This window comes from Triturus cristatus, chromosome 9 (genome assembly GCF_964204655.1).
Source record: "Triturus cristatus chromosome 9, aTriCri1.1, whole genome shotgun sequence".
Taxonomy (NCBI): Eukaryota; Metazoa; Chordata; class Amphibia; order Caudata; family Salamandridae; genus Triturus; species Triturus cristatus.
Genome location: NC_140592.1, coordinates 1,154,276,273 through 1,154,294,763, shown reverse-complemented (window position 1 = coordinate 1,154,294,763; position 18,491 = coordinate 1,154,276,273). Strand labels below are relative to the sequence as shown.

The window sequence follows — 18,491 nt, the reverse complement described above, 5'->3', positions numbered from 1 at the left end:
AGACTTTTCAATGAGTGCTAAATGTTATCCACAGAACAATAGTTGTTCTTTTATTGTTAGGATTGTGTAGACTGTTTAGTCCCTGATTATCCAAACATGTTTCTGGTTGAATGCTGCCTCTTTCATATTGCATCGGATTACAATAGGCTCCATTCTACCACAATGAGGCCTTGAAAATATGATTTTAAAAAGTCAGGCAAATGTGAAGCAATCATACTTAATGTTTCTGAAAGTGTTTTCTTAGTTCTTAACCATGAAATGTTAAGTTAAATTTCTTTAAAGTTTTTTGGGTCGAGATGGTGGCTGCACGCTAGAGAGGCTCCACAGATCGTCCCCATTATCTGGCAAAATGCTCTAGCCCACGGTGCCATCCGATCCCCTGCAGGGGCTGAATATAGAGCTGGCAGTTGGGAAGTGCGGTGGTGCCAGCCATTTGGCAGAAGACATCCGGCTGCTGACAGAACGAGCCTGAGACACGGGCCCACAAGGTGAGCAGGCTGGAAATTTCCACCAAGTGAAGCATACAAAGAAACCGAGCTGGTGGCGGTTCACTGAAGTGGAAGCAGAGACACCCGTTGGGGCTGGCGGCACTGCCAGAGCAGCCCCCACCATCTATGAACTGAGAGGCAGCGCTAGTCTGGGTGCTGACACAGATGAAGACAAGGCCTTCCTCTTGGAGGTCAGCCGGATGAGCAGACTGGAGCTAGGCGGAAGGCATTGAAGCACTTTACGTAAGCTCTAGTTCCAAAGTGGCTGCTCGCTGCATTAACAGAATGAAAGGTTCAAAATGCGAACCAAAAAAAACAACCAAATAAAGCAATACAGAGTGGTTGAAAAATGGCCAGATTGGTTTTATTCACAACCACACATATTAGCTCCACTTTACAGAGTTTGCCAGTGAAGCGCTACTTATCCAGTATTGGGGTATCTTTCATAGATTCACATGCTTGAATCATCCCCGCCGTTGAGGTGGGAGTCTCACGGTACAAATAAAATATATACACAATAGTAAAATATCATACAATAGGCTATAATGGACCATAAAGTCACTACAGTAGCCTATCCTTGTCCTTTCGTAAAAAAGTACCAAATTTGGAACCCAGCCAATCAGGCTCCAGCACCCTCTAGAGCACTCCACAGAGAGGCAAGTCCCTAAGATTTTCTACCGCATGTCGTGTGACAGGGAGTCTCCCTAAGATCTGCTCAGTTTTTCTCAAACTTTGCTGAATACTGCGAGTACAGGATGTCTGAATCTTCAAAGAAAGGATTATTCTTGCCTTGTGGTTCCTGTGGATAAAAGAGATTACATTTTGAGGATCCCCACAAGGAATGTATATACTGTTTGTATCCATCTCATAAGGTCAAGGACTGCAGGATTTGTAAACTTTTTCTTCGAAGACCTTAAAGGATAGAGAAGGCAGGTTATCAATGTGGCTGGAGAAATTGAAGGTGAGATCTGAAGTGGTGACTGATGAGGATGATAGTGAGAGCCTCCCAGCACCTAAGAAGAGAGCTAGATCTGAAGATCCACCTGAAAGAGCTGGCAAATCATCTAAAAAGTCTCATCGGGAGGCTGGCCACTCTTCCTCTAAAAAAAAATAGAGCTTTCTTTCTCTTCTGAAAGGAAAAACTGTGGAAACATCAAAAATGACACTGAAAACGGCATTGAAACAGTCCAAGACTCAGTCAGAGTCTGTCAGATCGTCGTCCTTGTCAAAAAAGACCCCGTCGACGACGGACCCGCCTCAGACTTCTTCGACGCTACCTCCGTCGACGGTAGAACCGGTAAGATCTATTCCTTCGACGAAGACTAAATCGCCTCCGTCGACCATATCGCCGACTATCACAGTATCGCCTCTGTCGACCGCTCCATCGACGACAGCCCCATTCTCGTCGATGCTCCCATCGTCGACTGTTCCATTCTCGTCGTCTCTTCCACCGTCGACGACTACCTCCACTTCGACATCATCGTCGACATTAACATCGATAAAGGCAGCTTCAGCTGTCCCTATGTCTCCTTATATGGTCATCTCGTCGACGATCACGTGGAAAAGGCCTGCTTCACTGCCTCCAAGCCATTTTTTGGAAGAGTCAGAGGATGATGGGCTGTTCAGCCCTGCCTGCAGCCCTTCTCAGCTTCTTGTTGAATACAAGGAGGATGATGAGGAAGAAGAGTATTATGAGCCTTATCAAACAGTGCAAAGGCCTCAGGTTTTGTTGCCTCATCAGGAACCTGTGATGCAGATGCCAGTAGCGTTGGTACAGGACTTGGCAGCAATGCTGAAAAATTACCATACTCTTTTTCCGACTGCGGCTGACCCGGTTCAAAGACAGCTTTCTTCTCCATCTGTCTTGCATACTTCAAGTTCATCTGCCCCGTCTGCTGGGTCTCAAGATACTGTACCTATAGCACAAGATCAAGGGGTACAAGAGGATGACTAGGACGAGGTCGAACTCCCTAACTCGCCAACAACCGTGGATGAATGGGAGGATTATGTAATCCCTACACCATCATCGCCAGTTCCTCAGGCAGTTGATTCCCCTCCAGAAGATATCAGGTTTTCATTCAGTCATGGAGAGAGCAGCGAAACGATTTCACCCAACTATGCTTTTTAACCAGTCCGACTGCTTCCTCTATTATTTTAAAGATCAGCGCAGGAAATCAGTCCGCGCCATTCCTATAATCAACCATATTTGGGAAGAGGGCATCAAGATTATGAGGAGCCCTCTTTCTGTACTGGTGTGAGAAAGTGCCATCTTTCTTGCATGGTATGCCCCCACTTTTTGCTGAATGTACTTTGACTGAGTGTGAGCTGGACTCCTTCCAATCAGGTGCCCTGGGCCTATGTTCCTTACCTAAAACCCAAATTGGCAAACCCTGGCCACATGTCAGCCCCTGGTAAATGGTACCCTAGGTACCCAGGGCCTTGTGACCACTTACTGTGCCACCCTTAGAGGCCCTGTACCCTAAAACCACACTGCCCTTGCAGGCTGAGTGTCTGGGTACAAGACAAAACAGAGTCTACATGGCACACATCCCTGTGTGCCATGCCCACAACCTACACTGCCCTGGCATACATCAGCCACCCCTCTAGCTGGGTGCCCTATGCCAGTGGTGTGGGCACAGGGACATGAGCCCTGTGCCCCTACAGTACCCAGGTCCATTCCTGGGCACTTTTAGTGCAGTGCTGCCATTTAAGAGTATATGGTGCTGGGAGCTTGTCAAACATGGACTCCACAGCACCATAATGGCAACACTGAAGACTGAGAAGTTTGGTATCAAACTTCTCAGCACATTAAACCCGCACTGATGCCAGTGTGGGATTTAATGTACAAAGCACTACAGAGGGCATCTTAGAGATGTCCCCTGAACCTAACCTACAATCCACGTCTTGTCTGAGAAGCTGCCTAGGCTGCCACACAGCAGACATGTTGCTTGACCCCTGGGTGGAGAGCCCCCACTCTCCTGGGCCTGCAACAATGCACATCCTGGGCGAGGTGCTAGGTCTCCTCCCCCAGGATGGGCAGGGGGAAGCTTCAAAGGCATGCCGCCTTTGTGAGCTTCTCCAGGCCACTTGATGTACTCAGAAACTGGCTCCCACTGGTTCTGACCCCCACTCTGGCGGGAAGACTGGCCGGAAACCCCAAATAAGGACAGGGGATGTGCCAGCCCTGCCAACCCCACCCCTCAGGTGGGTGAGGCGAGGTGAAGCACATCTCCGGGCCCTCGCCATCTTGAAGATGGGGAGCCCTACCCAATCTGGACTAGGCCACTGCCCCCTCCCACAGCAGAGTTGTAGAATAGGGGGTGTACCCACCCCAGGAGAGGGACCCAGTGGTCCCTGCCCTTTACCTACCTGTAACGCCCCTAAATTTAGTATTTAGGGGCACCCTGAACCTTCCATCCTTAGATTCCAGATTCTAAAACAGCAAAGAAGATCAAGAAGAAAGAAGACCGGCAGTGCAGCTGCTAAGAAGAGGAAGACACCAACTGTTTTCGCCCCAGCCCCACCGGCCTGTCGACCCTCGAACCTGCTCCTGCTAAAATCCCGGCACCTCCTGTGGCCAGCAACCTCACAAACCCTGGAGGACCTGGCTACCTTGTGACTCTGAGCACCTGGGACTCCCACGAGCAGTTGCTCTGCTCAAAGCAAGTATCTAACCCCTGGCATCAGCCCGGAACCACGAACCCTGCACACTCTGCACCCGCCAAGCCTGGCCTGTGCCGGAGTGGACAAAGACCCTGAGGACGTCCCCCCAGCAACTGTGACCCCTAATCCGGCACCCAAGGACACACCTCGACGCTCCTGATGACGCCTGCAGCCTCAGAACCAGGGACCCCCCCCAAACCGCGATCAACAGAGGGTAAGATTTCCCGACACCAAAAGGCATCCCTGCACCCGGCGCCCTGCGGCCCCTTGTGCTCGACTCCTGGGTACCTACCTATCCTCCAACTACCCAACTTACCTCTCGAAGTGGTGGTGGCACCTGAAGAATCTTTGTCCCCGAGCTTTGCAGCCTTTGTTCGTCCTTGAGCTTTTCCATAGCAATCCATTGAGCGCCCGAAGGCTCAAAAGCACCCTGCACCCAGCTGCCCGAGTGGTCCTGGCAGTGCAACTTCTACTCCTACCTACTTTCCCATTTGCCCTGAGCAAGTGACCAGGAGCCCAGCTCCCGCAGCCGCGTGGCCTGCTAGTCAGCAGCCTCCAACCAAGGGCCCCCTGCCTTCCATAGGATAACATTGAGCCTAACTCACTCTGCACCCGGCTGCTGCTGTGCCGCTGAGGGTGTAACAACTGTACTTACCTGACCCTGGGAGACCCCTGAGTCTTTGCCCAGAACCTTAACTCTGCCAGTCAAGTACTTACCCAAAAGCCGATACCTCACTTTTCTCCCATAGGAAACCAGTGACTCTTTTTCTGTGAAATATCTTCTAAGTGTCGATTTTTGCAAACTACAAATATTCTTTAAAAATCATACCAACTGTGAGAATGTAATTACTTACCTGTTTTAGATAGATGCCCCAGTACTGAGCCTAGGAGCCCAGCAATGGATTACAAAAGTAACAAGAACATACTTTACTCGTAACTTGAATTTTCTTCCATAGGAAACCCTTGACTGTTTTTCTGTGAAATTTCTTCGTGTCGATTTTGCAAACTTATAAATATTCCTTAAAAATCGCCTGTGTAACTTAAACGCAGTTTCTCAACTGCTTACAGGTGGTACACAAGTGCTGGATCTAGGATCCAACACTGACCTAGAAAAAGTAACCATAACCCCACTTACTTACAAACTGAATTTCCTTCCATAGGATAACATTGGTAATTTGATTAGAAAAAGTTTCTAAGTGTAAACTTTTAAAATAGCAAAATATTGCTTAAAAGTCACAAAAGTAACAAAAACGAATTTACTCACTTGTTTCCAAGATCTGTCCCAGGACTGAATCTAGGATCCAGTCCTGGAGTTAGAAAAGTAATCCGGAAAGTAATCAATTGCACATAACTTAAAATTCCCATTGAGCTCAATGTATTATTGTGTTTGAAATTGTGTTGCCTATTGCAACAAACTGTAACTATTACCTGCAAAAGTCAATTGCCTATTGCAAAGTATTTAACTAAAGCATCTAATTCTGAGAAAGTATATTTTGATACCTATTGTTGGTTCCAAAATAAAACAACCATATATTTTTTATACAAATCATTGGCCTAGAGTTCATTTCTTGAGTGTGTGAAACCATTTGCTGACTGAGTGTGTACAACAAATGCTTTACACTGTCCTCTGATACTGCCTTACTGCCCGACCAAGCTACCACTTTAGAGCGTAAGGTTATATCTAACTTTAACCTCTGCCACACCTCTGGGGACTGTGGACTCTGTACACACTGTACCTATTTGGGAACAGTATATACAGAGCCACTTTCTTACAGGTACTCATTCTCATATCCTATCTCAGGAAGCGCAGAGCATATGGAAGTGGCTCCTTTCTCATCACATTAATATAAAGGTGGAGCATCTGCCAGGAGGAAACAACACTCCGGCGGACACTTTGAGCAGAACATCAAACAGACAGCGCATAATTTTACTAGGTGCTTAGAAGGGGTAGCAAAATGGATGTCCAATCATTGCCTGAAGTCGAACGGGAATAAAACAGAGGTAATGATAATGGGCAAATCACCGAATATATGGTCCTCTGCATGGTGGCTGGAAACATTGGGCCAAGTACCTACTCCGAAAATGGAATTAAAACATTAGGGAGTCTGGTTCGACCCTAAATTGTCTCTTGATGCCCAAATACGGAAAGTAGTGGGTAAGTGTTTTGGCACTTTAAAACTTTGAGAAAAATTCTGGACCTACTACTACCCAATGCAAGGAAAACCATAGTGCATGCCCTGGTGACTTCCCAATTGGACCATGGGAACGTACTGTATCTGGGAGCGCCAAAAAAGGGGCTAGCCAAATTACAGGTGGTGCAAAATGCGGCAGCCCAGTTGGTATTGAGTCTCCCCAGAAGAGCTTCTACAAAAAAGTCCTGGTAGACTTGCATTGGTTGCCAGTGGAGAAAAGAAATCGATGTGTTATTGCCATAAAATTCTTGCAAAAAAAGGTCCAAATCGATGTGTTATTGCCATAAAATTCTTGCAAAAAAAGGTCCGCGGTACCTGCACCCTTTAGTAACACAATATATTCCAGGCCGCAATTTGCGATTGGAAGGAAGGGCGCTAGTGAAGGTTCCAAGAATACAGAGCACAAGAATGGAGGCATGGTCCTTCAGATATCTTGCGGCAAAATTTTGGAATGGGCTCCCGGAACCCCCAAGAATGGAACTGTGCGAAACAAAATTTAGGAAAAATTTAAAAACATGGCTCTTCTCCTCTGCATCCTAAAGTGAATGAATGCGGCAGGAATGTGTCTGCATGTAACTCTGGGACGATTCTATGACCAGCTCCTACTGCTCAGCGTGGGGATACGCCGGTGGCGTAACCAGGCGCTTTAGAATTGTATAAATAAATTACTGTCTAGATCTGGCTACCGAAGCTGAGTCAGCAGTTGGTCAAGTAGTGTTACGCAACCTTTTCAAATAAGGTAAGCCTCTTTCGAGATGTGACTATCTTGTTTCATGCTTTGAATGCTGTCTCTTTTAATTGTTAATGTTTCTAATGTCTCTCTCATATGATGTGGCATATGCTATGTTTACATTATATTGCATAAAGTGTCTAAAGTGGTTTAGATAATACCCACCATCCGCTAAGGGACTAATATTTTTACTGCTAGCTATTCTGATTCAAACATGTGACTCTATGAAAGATACCCCAATACTGTATAAGAAAACGAGTTACTTACCTGTAACTTCAGTGATCCAGTATTACTATCTTTCGTAGATTCACATGCGCCCCACCCTCCTCCCCGGAGAGGCTTCCCTTATTACTATGTTATACTTGCTGTCACCCGTGCTACGAAAATCTTAGGGACTTGCCTCTGTGGAGGGTGCTGGAGCCTGATTAGCTGGGTTCCAAATTTGGTCCTCTTTTTACGAAAGGACAAGGATAGGCTACTGTAGTGACTATGGTCCATTATAGCCTATTGTATGATATTTTATTATTATTGTGTATATATTTTATTTGTACCGTGAGACTTCCACCTCGACGGCGGGCATGATTCACGCATGTGAATATATGAAAGCTACCAATACTGGATAAATGAAGTTACAGGTAAGTAACTCGTTTTCTTCTCTTTCTTTGAGCAACATTGTTTTTCACGGGTGGGGAAGTGCACCATTCCTGGAGGTACTGCAATACCTGGTTGATGCGTAAAGTGGAAAACAGTTAATTGGATCCTTATCAGCAGATTTTCCTTTTTTAGATTCTAAAATGTGTATCACGGCTTTGTGTTCAGAGATGTGGTCTTTTTAAACCAGAACGCTTACGTTCTGTAAGGATATAGCAATGGACATTGAAACAGGTCCCTTCTGCTCTTGTAGTCATGTTCTTAACTTTTCAAGCAAAAGCACTGAATGATTTCTGAATAAGTGTTAAAGCGTTAAGGTAACTATGTTGTTCCTGCATACGTTTCACATGCTTTACTTAAACTTGCATTCCCTACGAGTGTTTCTATTTCCAGGATGTTGTTACTTTTTATTTTCAGCCTGCATATTCCTCTTGTCTCTGCTCCCTCATTAACCTATTTCCCATTTTCTGGTTCTCCAGCACTGCAAGGTCATACAAATGACAATAGCGCTCTGCAAAAATCATCACTCCACTGCATGCAAACAAACCAAAGCAAAAAACATTGTCATTTACAACGCCAATAGCGCTAACTCTCGCAAATGCGAGACCTATTGCATTGCAAATGCTTGTTTAAGTTGAAACCTACCAGACAGCACAGCTGTCTGGTTTGCTAATGATGACTTGTGAGCATTCTGAAAGCTTCCCTGGGAATGTATTATATCCATTGATTTTCACTGGCTTTGTAACTCACAGTTGCGTGATTTCTGTTTTCTGGCTTTATTTGTTTTAGGCGCCTAGCTTGAGTTCCTCCCTGTTGTGGAGCATACCAGCCGCACAACTCTAGGCCCCGCCGCACCACTCTGTTGCAGTAGCCCCCCTCACTTTTTGCCAGACTACTGATCAGGTTCCGAGGGATGGAGATATATATATATATATATATATATATATATATATATATATATATATATATATATATATATATATATCTATCTATCTATCTATCTATCTATCTATCTATCTATCTATCTATCTATCTATCTATCTATCTATCTATCTATCTATCTATCTATCTATCTATCTATCTATCTATCTATCTATCTATCTATCTATCTATCTATCTATCTATCTATCTATCTATCTATCTATCTATCTATCTATCTATCTATCTATCTATCTATCTATCTATCTATCTATCTATCTATCTATCTATCTATCTATCTATCTATCTATCTATCTATCTATCTATCTATCTATCTATCTATCTATCTATCTATCTATCTATCTATCTATCTATCTATCTATCTATCTATCTATCTATCTATCTATCTATCTATCTATCTATCTATCTATCTATCTATCTATCTATCTATCTATCTATCTATCTATCTATCTATCTATCTATCTATCTATCTATCTATCTATCTATCTATCTATCTATCTATCTATCTATCTATCTATCTATCTATCTATCTATCTATCTATCTATCTATCTATCTATCTATCTATCTATCTATCTATCTATCTATCTATCTATCTATCTATCTATCTATCTATCTATCTATCTATCTATCTATCTATCTATCTATCTATCTATCTATCTATCTATCTATCTATCTATCTATCTATCTATCTATCTATCTATCTATCTATCTATCTATCTATCTATCTATCTATCTATCTATCTATCTATCTATCTATCTATCTATCTATCTATCTATCTATCTATCTATCTATCTATCTATCTATCTATCTATCTATCTATCTATCTATCTATCTATCTATCTATCTATCTATCTATCTATCTATCTATCTATCTATCTATCTATCTATCTATCTATCTATCTATCTATCTATCTATCTATCTATCTATCTATCTATCTATCTATCTATCTATCTATCTATCTATCTATCTATCTATCTATCTATCTATCTATCTATCTATCTATCTATCTATCTATCTATCTATCTATCTATCTATCTATCTATCTATCTATCTATCTATCTATCTATCTATCTATCTATCTATCTATCTATCTATCTATCTATCTATCTATCTATCTATCTATCTATCTATCTATCTATCTATCTATCTATCTATCTATCTATCTATCTATCTATCTATCTATCTATCTATCTATCTATCTATCTATCTATCTATCTATCTATCTATCTATCTATCTATCTATCTATCTATCTATCTATCTATCTATCTATCTATCTATCTATCTATCTATCTATCTATCTATCTATCTATCTATCTATCTATCTATCTATCTATCTATCTATCTATCTATCTATCTATCTATCTATCTATCTATCTATCTATCTATCTATCTATCTATCTATCTATCTATCTATCTATCTATCCCCACTTAGCCAATAAAAGAAGGGTCCGACACTGCCAGGACAGCGGGAGGATTTAATTCAAAGTAGCTTCACAGCGCAATCCTAGGTAACAATGTGGCAGACGCGTTTCAGCAATTCAGCTTTCTTCAGTGCCTGTTACAAACAAAGAGTCTCGCACCTGGTGGCTTTTTAAATATTCCCTTGACCACTCCTGAAGTTTGGCTCGAGGCTCCTCCTTTACTTTTAAAGGGATATTGTAACTTGCGCTGTTGAAACGGACTGCTGCATGCTGGGAGTCGTAGTCCATATGCGGATCCCCCTTAAGTAAGTGGGAAATCCGAAAACACCAAGTGGCATCCCATCAATGTGGCCTCCGGACTACACCCAACCACAGCTTTCCGTTAATTAACAGTCCTCTCTGAGACCGCTCGGTGCTCCCTGCAGTCGGTGCTGCTCCTCTCTCCCCACGCAGTGATGTCTCCATACTGTGATGGTTTAGATCCGCGCAGGGGGGCGCCGCGTTGTGCATTAAAACAAAAGTCCAAAGATTTGCTGGCTAACGCGGTGCTTCCTGATCGAGAGGGCGTGCCGGAAAGCCAGTGCCTGCAAAACTGGCAAAACATAAAGTCCAAATCCCCACTTAGCCAATAAAAGAAGGGTCCGACACTGCCAGGATACAGCGGGAGGATATATATACACTCTCACTCTGTCTCACTCTGTCTCCTCTGTCTCACTCTCACTCTCTCTCTTTCACTCTCTCTTTCACTCTGTCTCACTCTCTGTCTCACTCTGACTCTGTCTCACTCTCTGTGTCTGTCTCACTCTGTCTCACTCTCTCACTCTCTCTCTCACTCACTCTCACTCTGTCTTTGTCTCACTCTCTGTCTCTGACTCTGTCTCACTCTCTGTCTCCCTCTCACTCTGTCTCCCTCTCACTCTGTCTCACTCTCTGTCTCTCACTCTCTGTCTCACTCTCACTCTCTGTCTCACTCTCTGTCTCACTCTCTGTCTCACTCTCTGTCTCTCACTCTCTGTCTCTCACTCTCTGTCTCTCACTCTCTGTCTCTCACTCTCTGTCTCTCACTCTCTGTCTCTCACTCTCTGTCTCTCACTCTCTGTCTCTCACTCTCTGTCTCTCACTCTCTGTCTCTCACTCTCTGTCTCTCACTCTCTGTCTCTCACTCTCTGTCTCTCACTCTCTGTCTCTCACTCTCTGTCTCTCACTCTCTGTCTCTCACTCTCTGTCTCTCACTCTCTGTCTCTCACTCTCTGTCTCTCACTCTCTGTCTCTCACTCTCTGTCTCTCACTCTCTGTCTCTCACTCTCTGTCTCTCACTCTCTGTCTCTCACTCTCTGTCTCTCACTCTCTGTCTCTCACTCTCTGTCTCTCACTCTCTGTCTCTCACTCTCTGTCTCTCACTCTCTGTCTCTCACTCTCTGTCTCTCACTCTCTGTCTCTCACTCTCTGTCTCTCACTCTCTGTCTCTCACTCTCTGTCTCTCACTCTCTGTCTCTCACTCTCTGTCTCTCACTCTCTGTCTCTCACTCTCTGTCTCTCACTCTCTGTCTCTCACTCTCTGTCTCTCACTCTCTGTCTCTCACTCTCTGTCTCTCACTCTCTGTCTCTCACTCTCTGTCTCTCACTCTCTGTCTCTCACTCTCTGTCTCTCACTCTCTGTCTCTCACTCTCTGTCTCTCACTCTCTTTGCTGGATGCGTGTTTTGGTGCAGAACAAAGTGACGAGTCGACATGGCACACATCCCTTTGTACCATGCCTACAACCCACTGCCCTGGCATAGATCAGTCACCCCTCTAGCTGGGTGCCCTATGCCAATGCAGGAGCCCTGTACCCCTACAGTGTCTAAGTCCATTCTTAGACATTGTAAGTGCAGTGCTGCCATTCAGAGTATATGGTGCTGGGAGCTTGTCATTAGGAGCTCTACAGCACCATAATGGCTACACTGAAAATTGGCAGGTTTGGTATCAAACTTCTCAGCACATTAAACCCACACTGATGCCAGTGCGGGATTTGATGAAAAATGCACACAGAGGGCATCTTAGAGATGCCCCCTGAAAAACGACCAGCCTCTGGTGGGTTCCCTGACTGGTACACACCAGCCTGCCACCACAGGACATGTTTTGGACCCCTAGGGTGGGAGCCTTCGCTCCCTGAGCCCAGAAACCAAGCCTTTCCTGGGCGGAGGTGTTAACACCCCCCCTGGCCAGGAAGAGCCATCTGTGGCAGGGGCGCTTTAAAGGCCTGGCAGCCTTTGTAATGCGACCCCCAGCCTCTCCTGCTATCAGGAGCAGGCCCCCTTCCTTTTCGGCGGTAAGACAGGCGGTAAAAACTAACCAGCCCAGACGGTGTGCCCACCTCTGCTAACTCCACCCCTCAAGTGGGGGAGGCGAGGTCAAGCCCACTCTTCAGTGCCCGCCATGTTGAAGATGGCAGGCACTCCCCAATCAGGATTAGGGATTGTGCTCACTCCCTCACGTGGGGTGAGGACACCAAGGGTGTAGTCACCCTAAGGTCAGTAGCCCATTGGCTACTGACCTCGAGACCCCTAAAACGCCCCCTAAATACAGTATTTAAGGGGCAGTCCTGAACAAAGGAAGCAGATTCCCGCAACCTAAGAAGAAAAAGGACGAAAGAAGACGCCCAGCAGAGGAGACTGCAGAGAACAACTGACTTGGCCCCATCCCTACCGGCCTGTCTGCATTTTCCAGAGATCCTGTGCCATAAATAGCCTTATCCTGCAGTCAGCGACCTCCAGAACCCCTGGGAGGACTGACTGCCTCCAACAAAGACCGGATCTCCTGTGAACAGCATCTCTGTTCAGAAGAAACACCATAGAAAGAGTCCGAGCCTGCTGAGGAAAAAGAAACACGACGCCTGGAACCATCACTGCACCCATCAGTAATGGGCCAAGTTTGAGTGGCCCTCGGGTCCCAGCGAGGTCCCCCAGATCTCCAGAGTCCGAGTCCATCGTGGGTTGACCCCTCCAGGACTCCACGACGTCGCCTGCAGCCTCTGCACAGAGACCCCCCCCCTTCCTCCCCCAATTGCAAGTGGCCCAGTAAGGTGAAATCCGACCTCAAAAGACACCCATGCATCCAGCCTCCCTGCGCCCTGTAGAAAAGAACCCGAGGTGCACATACATCCCAAGCCCCCCAACTTACCTACCCAGCTGTTGGTTCCTCCCGGAAGTCTTCCTGGACTGAACCTGCAGCTGAAAACCAGAACTGAAAACAGGGCACCCAACGCCAAAACAGCACCCTGCACCCAGCTGCCCACTGCGCCGCTGCAGGAGCATTTTGTGTTCTAAACCTGATCCCCCTTTGCCCTGAGCCTAACACCAGGAGCTTGGCTCCCACAACCTTGTGGCCCGCTTGTCAGCAGCCACCAACCGGAGGTCCTCTACCCCCCCCCATTGGATTACATTGGGCCTCAGCACTCTGCACCAGACCGCTCTAATGCAGCTGAGGGAGTAACAAGAGTGCATCCCCACCCTGGGGGACCCTGAGTCTACCCCTAGAACCTTACCTTCCACTACCGAATCCTTACCCGAAAACCGATAACACTATTTTCCTCCATAGGATTACATTGACTGTTTTTCTTGAAAAAGTGTGTGGAGTTTGTAAACCTAAATAAATTCTTTAAAATTGTGCTATTGAACAAAAACGATTTTACTTACCTGTTTGCAGGAAATGTCCCAGAGTAGTATCCAGGTATACTACTCTGAGTGGGAAAAGTAATCTAACAAGTAACTTGCCTGGTATTTTACTGAAAAACCCATTCAAGTACTTTATTTACTAAGCATTGCATTTCTCAGAAACGATACTGTAAGTCAAAACGAAGTGCATTTACAATTGCAATCCAAACTGTTACATTTTTACTGCTAAGTATGTATTGGTTACCTGGTTCTAGAAAATAAAATAACTAAAAGAATATTTTCATAAAAAACAATTGGTCTGAAGTTCACTCTTTGAGTGTGTGAATTCATTTGCTGACTGAGTGTGTACAACAAATGCTTAACACTGTCCTCTGATACTGCCTTACTGCTAGACCACACTACCACAAATAGAGAGTGAGGTGCTATCTAACTTTACCTCTGCCTACCTTTGAGGTGCCCCTCGACTCTGTGCACAGTATACCTCACTTTGGTATAGTATATACAGAGCCAGCTTCCTACACCGCCCCGCCCCTCGAGGCCCCACCCCGCTGTGCTCCTCTAGGCCCCGCCCCTCTAGGCCCGCCCTGCCGCGCCACTCTAGGCCCACCCTGCCGCGCCACTCTAGGCCCGCCCTGCCGCGCCACTCTAGGCCTGCCCTGCCGCGCCACTCTAGGCCTGCCCTGCCGCGCCACTCTAGGCCTGCCCTGCCGCGCCGCTCTAGGCCTGCCCTGCCGCGCCGCTCTAGGCCCGCCCTGCCGCGCCGCTCTAGGCCCGCCCTGCCGCGCCGCTCTAGGCCCGCCCTGCCGCGCCGCTCTAGGCCCGCCCTGCCGCGCCGCTCTAGGCCCGCCCTGCCGCGCCGCTCTAGGCCCGCCCCGCCGCGCCGCTCTAGGCCCGCCCCGCCGCGCCGCTCTAGGCCCGCCCCGCCGCGCCGCTCTAGGCCCGCCCCGCCGCGCCGCTCTAGGCCCGCCCCGCCGCGCCGCTCTAGGCCCGCCCCGCCGCGCCGCTCTAGGCCCGCCCCGCCGCGCCGCTCTAGGCCCGCCCCGCCGCGCCGCTCTAGGCCCCGCCGCGCCGCTCTAGGCCCCGCCGCGCCGCTCTAGGCCCCGCCGCGCCGCTCTAGGCCCCGCCGCGCCGCTCTAGGCCCCGCCGCGCCGCTCTAGGCCCCGCCGCGCCGCTCTAGGCCCCGCCGCGCCGCTCTAGGCCCCGCCGCGCCGCTCTAGGCCCCGCCGCGCCGCTCTAGGCCCCGCCGCGCCGCTCTAGGCCCCGCCGCGCCGCTCTAGGCCCCGCCGCGCCGCTCTAGGCCCCGCCGCGCCGCTCTAGGCCCCGCCGCGCCGCTCACGGCCCCGCCGCGCCGCTCTAGGCCCCGCCGCGCCGCTCACGGCCCCGCCGCGCCGCTCACGGCCCCGCCGCGCCGCTCACGGCCCCGCCGCGCCGCTCACGGCCCCGCCGCGCCGCTCACGGCCCCGCCGCGCCGCTCACGGCCCCGCCGCGCCGCTCACGGCCCCGCCGCGCCGCTCACTCTACTCTAGGCCCCGCCGCGCCGCTCACTCTACTCTAGGCCCCGCCGCGCCGCTCACTCTACTCTAGGCCGCGCCGCTCACTCTACTCTAGGCCGCGCCGCTCACTCTACTCTAGGCCCCGCCGCGCCGCTCACTCTACTCTAGGCCCCGCCGCGCCGCTCACTCTACTCTAGGCCCCGCCGCGCCGCTCACTCTACTCTAGGCCCCGCCGCGCCGCTCACTCTACTCTAGGCCCCGCCGCTCACTCTACTCTAGGCCCCGCCGCTCACTCTACTCTAGGCCCCGCCGCGCCGCTCACTCTACTCTAGGCCCCGCCGCGCCGCTCACTCTACTCTAGGCCCCGCCGCGCCGCTCACTCTACTCTAGGCCCCGCCGCGCCGCTCACTCTACTCTAGGCCCCGCCGCGCCGCTCACTCTACTCTAGGCCCCGCCGCGCCGCTCACTCTACTCTAGGCCCCGCCGCGCCGCTCACTCTACTCTAGGCCCCGCCGCGCCGCTCACTCTACTCTAGGCCCCGCCGCGCCGCTCACTCTACTCTAGGCCCCGCCGCAACGCTCACTCTACTCTAGGCCCCGCCGCAACGCTCACTCTACTCTAGGCCCCGCCGCAACGCTCACTCTACTCTAGGCCCCGCCGCAACGCTCACTCTACTCTAGGCCCCGCCGCAACGCTCACTCTACTCTAGGCCCCGCCGCAACGCTCACTCTACTCCAGGTCTCACGGTAACACTCTATCTAGGCCCCACCGTGCCACTCTACACCCCGCCGCGCCACTCTACTCTAGGCCGCGCCGCTTTAGGCCCCGCCGTGCAGCTTTAGGCCCCGCCACTCTAGGCTCCGCCGCGCCCGCTCTATGCCCCGCTGCTCTAGGCCGCTCTATGCCCCGTCGCGCCGCTCTACTCTGGGCCCCCGCCGCGCCGCTCTACTCTGGGCCCCCGCCGCGCTGCTTTACTCTGGGCCCCCGCCGCGCTGCTTTACTCTGGGCCCCCGCCGCGCCGCTTTACTCTGGGGCCCCACCGCGCCGCTCTACTTTGGGGCCCCGCCGCTCTACTCTGGGGCCGCGCCGCTCTACTCTGGGGCCCCGCCACAACACTCTGCTCCACGCCACTCTGCTCCATGCCATTCCGCTATACACCACTTCACACCACTCCAAACTATGCCCCTTCACTCACCCCACCCCACCATACACCACTTTCATCTACCCCACTGCCCTCCGTCTGCCCCACTCCATTACTCTGCCCTATTTACCCCACTCACCCGTCTGCTCCACCCTACCATATTTCAATCCCCCCACTTTATCCCATCCAATCTAACCCACCCCTCTCAACTCCAGTCTTCCCTACTTGACCGTAATCTACCCACTCCGTTCTAAGGTACCCTTTTCCACTCAATGTACCCCAATCCACCCACTCTACCCCACTCCACTCTAATCTAATCCAGTCTACCCCACTCCAATGTACTCCACTCCAGTCTACCCCACTATAATTCACCCCACTGCAATTTACCCTACTCTACCACAATCTACCCTATTTCGCTGCATCCAACACCGATAACGTTTAGCTGGTGTACAACATGGCTAAAACGTATTGCCAAAGCCAGTAGGTCTCGCATATGTGAGACCTATTGGCTTTGCCAATGTGTGCTCTGTTTGTAGCCACTGCTCTCGTTGAGCAATAAATATATGCTATACCTTCTTTGATCTTTGTGGAGTCTCATCGTTTGGATCATACATTGCAGCCAGTCTGTGTACATCCTGGACCTACTACACATGGCATTGGACTTGTACACTGGTGTGAGAAGTTGGCCTGGTATATGATGCTCACTAGTTAAAGTGATCACCTTGTACCATGCCAAGCAACCCTTATGGTGTGGTTGTAAGTCAACCTTTTCGGACTAGCTGCCCTAGTGGTAGCGTAGGCTAAGCAGTCTTTGAGGCTAAACTCGTGAAGCGTGTTAAGCCGGCTGTTTTACCAAATGCAACCCCCTTTTATACCAATGAAAGGACACCACACAGATATATATTCAAAATATATATGTATTTATTTCTCAAAGTAACCCCTAGTCTCTTTATGAGCACAGGAGCACAAATCGTCAAACAAGATTATCACAGAATACACAGAAGTTGCACGTTATATGGATAGGCCCTGGTGGCCACTCAAACCATATACTAAAATAGTGGTATAAGTACCACGAACAGAAAAGGGAAAAGGCCTAGGGCCTCTAGAATCGCTGGGCCTACAAGGAGCTAACGTCAGTTAGTGACCAGGAGGTCCACGGGTGGCGTGTGCAGAGCAAATAGTCACACGCGTGCTCCCATAGGTTTCAATGGGTGCGTAAAAAGTACAAAGTTACTGCAAAGGAGATCTTCCGGGTTGACTAGGAACTTAAGATTTGGAACACAGGCACTAGAGATGTATTACTACACATGGGCACCGGAGTACCAGCTTTACCTCACCCACAGGAAGCGGGTGCATAGGCCTCAAAGTGCGTCGGGTTTCTTCTATCTGTTCCGTGGAGCTTGAAGACAAAGATGCTGCAGGCGGTCGGTCCGGGAGAGATGCAGTGGATCCAAGAGTGGATCGGAGATGTTGAAGACCTGTAAGCAGAGGGGACAGTGTTCACAGTCACTAGCCAGTGACCAGCGTGGCACCAGGTGGGTACCAGGCGATGTCGGGTGCAAACAGGTGATGAGGGGTAGCTTGTCTCCGCAGCCACGTGGTCCCTGAAGGTCGACGACGTCCAGGAGTCGGCTCACGAGCTGTCCCACGCAGGCTCTCGCTGTCGGCGGTGTCGGCGACTTGATCGAAGCAAACAAGCCTTGGCAAAAGCAATTGCAGGAGGATTCGGAAATCAGCTGTTGGTTCTGACCAGCAAGGTCAGAGGGATTGCTCCTTTGGAGGGGAGCAAGGGCCAGTCTGGAGCAACCAGACCAGCGGTGTTTGTCGTAGATTTCGTCGCCAAGATGGCCACTAGCCAGCGGGCCAGCAACCGGTTAGGCGCGTCGAGTGGCAAAATGCAGAAGGGCCCCACGCAGATCGTGGAGATGCTGGAGGGCTCACCTTTGGTGCAGATGCTGCTCGAGGGTTGGGCTTCTCAGATCCCAAAGCACAACTTGGAGGGAGCCTCGGTTGTTGCACTTGTCAGCTTGTCGTAGTCGTTCCAAGATGGCTGGCTCCACGTGTCTCGGTGCCTCCACGGGTCTCCTCTTTTCAGGGACTGTGGATCGGGCGGT

The 18,491-nt window shown here is 49.5% G+C and overlaps 1 protein-coding gene across 1 annotated transcript in view; it reads left to right on the top strand.

Annotated features, from left to right (window-relative positions):
- RTF1 (RTF1 homolog, Paf1/RNA polymerase II complex component) overlaps positions 1-18,491 on the top strand; it is a 360,077-nt gene that overhangs the window by 201,758 nt on the left and 139,828 nt on the right. The gene's annotated exons all lie outside the window — the stretch shown is intronic.